Here is a 4,115-nt window from a genome sequence, read left to right as displayed (position 1 = left end):
AGAGGTGCTGGAAAGAAGGTGAAACTTGAATTAGACTTCTGGAAAAGGTAATTCAAATGACAGAAGCAGAAAAAGAAAAGGGTGGGTATGAAGTTTCCACAGCAAGTCTTATTTCTCTTTGCTTATCTCCAAGAAACTCTGGACTCATGGTTGACTATTAGTTAATTTCTGAGTATGTGGCTGCTGGAATGGTCTTTATGCTTTGTTGATTCTGTCATATATACTAGGAGCAATGGACCACATCTTCCCTGCTTGTCAGACTTGCTTTCCTTTGCCCAAAATCAAGATTGATGGATTGATGGTGTGCACCTGGTTTCATTGTTAGGGTCCTGCATTTCAGGTGCCATGGACAGTCATACCTCTCTGACCAGACCTCTATAAAGTCTTGGACATTGATACTAGAACTGGTGGAGACATTTTTCACATCTTCTATTAGAAAGTATGTCATGTGATTATGAATGGAGAAGAATTTGAAAGCCTGTATCTGATCCCTATGGATTAAATCAAAGCTTATCTTTTCTTGTCGATTTTTCTGTTCTGTGTCCTTTGTTGTAGTAAACTTTAGTCAGGACATACTCTAATATTGAGACTTATGAGTCTTTCCGGTAAATTGTCAAACTTGGAGGGTCATTGGACCCCTGAAACATGTGAAAAGATGCAAAACACACATGATTATTTTTTAATGACACAATGAATATTAAATTTGGTGAGAAAAGTATTTTTTGATTGTGATATCTAGGTAAAGGTATTCTCTTTAAAGTTTTCTGTGAAAAAAAAAGACATGAAATGGCACTCAGGAAATATTAGCAAATAAAGACCCATACATACATTACATGCATGGACACCTTGTGCTTGTTTACGTTTTCCATTATATTTTGTCCACAAACTCTTTGTTTAAAATTTATTTGAAAGAGAAAGAAAGAGGCATAGAAAGAGAGAGAGAATGGGTGCACCACGGCCTTTGGCTGCTGTAAAGGAACTCCAGACACATGCACCACCTTGTACATATGGCTTACGTGGGTCCTGGGGAATTGAACCAGGGTTCTTTGACTTTGCAGGCAAGTGCCTTAACTGCTAAACCATCTCTCTAGCCTTTGACCACAAACTCTTGACTCAGCTTGGTACATGAGTCTCTGAGCTGGAAGTAGACATGAAGTATGGTGAATGGAACCAGGAGAATAATTATCTGGTCAGTTTTTAATGAAATTGTTGGGTTAGTAGTACCAAGTCTGAGGTCAGATGCAAAAGCCAGGCAGGTCAGTAAGAGGAAGCTTTAATACAAAGCTGATAGATGTGACACAGAAGCTAATGCAAAGAGAGTTCAACAAGGATGAAGGCAAAGAAAACAAAAATTATTCCTAAGGGAAAGAAAGACATACAGTAGCAATTTCACATGTGTCTGAAAATGAGTGGGGAGTGGACACTTGTAAAGCTCAGAGTTCCCTCTCATCTTGAGATCAACTAAATATTCCCTCATATTTTCTTCCTTTTATTATTTGAGAGTACTTATTTAATCAGTCTCTCTGGTGAGAAAAATACATCTATGCATATGTGGGTGAGAGTGGTTTATAGTGTCTTAGCTTCATCAGACTATATTAGTTGAATATGCACAGTGGTCAAGACTTCTAAAGCCAGACAGCTTAGGTCAAAATCTTAGCTCTAGCATCTAATAAATAAACACATGCTTTAACTTATTGACATCTCACTTTTGTCATCTATAGAATGTAGCTAAAAATGTCACCAGCCTCCAGCTACTGGAGTAGCAATAATAGTAAACATACATGGTGTCCACGTCTTAATTTCTAAATATAATTTTCCAAAAGACAAAACATCAGGTCCTTGAAGAAATTGTTGATTGCAAAGCTAGAATAGTGAAAAAACAAGATGAGACAGAAACATCTTGCAACCTCCCAAAGACACACTCAAATCATAATGGGAACATGTTTTTTTTTTAAAAAAAAAAAAAAGAAACAAGAGGGCTGGAGAGATGGCTTAGCAGTAAAGGCATTTCCCTACAAAGCCAAACAATCCTGGTTTGACTCTCCATAACTCACGTAAACCAGAGGTACAAGGGGATGCATGCATCTGGATTTTGTTTGCAGTGGCTGGAGGCCCTGGCATGCCCATTCTCTCCCTCTCTCTTTCTCTACTTGCCTCTTTCCTCTCTCAAATAAATAAATAAATAAATAAAATATATTTTTAGAAAAAAATTTTAAAAACCAAGAATCAACTTGAAGGAGGCACCAAACCAGTGACAATTTATGCAACAAAATAAGTGATGATGATTTTATATATATATATATATATATATATATATATATATATATATATATATATACTTTATATATATATATACTTTATTTATATATAAGTATATATATATATATATATATATATATACTTATATATATATATATATATATATATATATATACTTATTTATTGGGTTGGAGAGAAGGCTTAGCAGTTAAAGGTGCTCACTTGCAAAGTCTGATGGCCCAGGTTTGATTCCTTGGTACCCACATAAATCCAGATGCACAAAGTGGCGCATGCATCTGGAGTTCTTTTATAGTGCCAAGAGGCCCTGACTTGTCTATTCTTTTCCTCTTTTTCTCCCCTTGCAAACAAATAAATAAACTATTTTTTAAATATTTACCGAGTTAGGAGGGAGGGAGGAAGACAGAGAATGGGCATGCCAAGGCTTCCTGCCACTACAAACTAACTCCCAACATATGTACTACTTTGTGTGTCTGGCTTTATGCATGTACTAGGGAAGCAAACCCGGTCAGTCAGGCTTTGCAAGCAAGTGTCTTTAACTACTGAGCAATCTCTGTAGCCTGATAATAACACATTTTAAACTATGGAATAAAACTAATATCCATAAATCCACAATGATAAATTAAATAAAATGAACACATGAGTAGAGGAAGCGATTCTTTACCATAGAATTTCAAGTAATAAATAATGGTGGGGTGGTAGAAACAAATCACCTTCTCCTGATACTACAGTGGAAATTATTTCAGGTAAGAATCATTGATGGATGCTAAAATTGGTAGACTAAAGTATGGAGTAAAAGGATTTTTAATTTTAGTGTAAAAGTATCTCCCTAGAAGCTATTAGTGGCAAAGAGAAAAATAATGTCAAAATATAGAATCCCGGATGATTCACCTTAACTAAGTGATTGTAGTTTCTAACACAGTCATGAGTATCAATAGCAAAATCAAGGTCATCTTGTTCTGATGCACTAAGGGCATACAGCATCATTACCATGACATTGTTGCCAAAATATATGACCAGGTTTTGCACATAAAGAAACATCAAGCAAAACAAAACAAAACAAAAATGAAAGATGTTCTATAGAATTAGTGGTATCTGCTATTCCCACATACCAAGGTCATGAAAGACAATGAACGATTAAGAAACTACCATAGGGCTGAGGATTACATGCCTACCATGTATAAAGCCCCGAGGTTGATCCCCAGCACCTCATAAAACTGAGAGTGGTAGCATACAATGCAACTCTAGCACTTGGGAAGTCGAGACAGGAGGATCAGGAGTTCAAGGTCACTCTCAGCTATTTAGGGAGTTTGAGGCCAGCCTGGAGCTATATAAGACGCTATTTCAAAATTCATTAAAAAAGTAAACCACCACAGATTAAGCAAATATACTCTGTGATCTTAAATAGCATCCTGGTCCAGAAATGACAATAGAGTGAGATTGTTGAGAAAATTAACAAATATCCTGTAGCTTAGTATTATCTGATGGTATTATTTATTTTATTTTATTTATTTGATTTTTTTTTTTTTTTGGTTTTTTGAGGTAAGGTCTAACTTTGGCCCAGGCTGACCTGGAATTCACTATGTAGTCTCAGGGTAGCCTTGAACTCATGGCGATCCTCCTACCTCTGTCTCCCAAGTGCTGGGATTAAAGTTATGTGCCACCACGCCTGGCTGATAGTATTATTTTTAAATAACAGTTTCTTTAAATTTTGCTGTGGCATGTAAGATTTAAAATTTGGAGAAGTTGAGTGACAAGTATAGGAAATTCTTTATATTATATTTTTGGTTTTTGGTTTTGGTTTTTTGAGGTAGGGTTTCACTCTAGTCCAGGCTGAC

This window comes from Jaculus jaculus, chromosome 4, assembly GCF_020740685.1.
Source record: "Jaculus jaculus isolate mJacJac1 chromosome 4, mJacJac1.mat.Y.cur, whole genome shotgun sequence".
NCBI lineage: Eukaryota > Metazoa > Chordata > Mammalia > Rodentia > Dipodidae > Jaculus > Jaculus jaculus.
Note: the sequence above shows the minus strand (reverse complement) of the source record.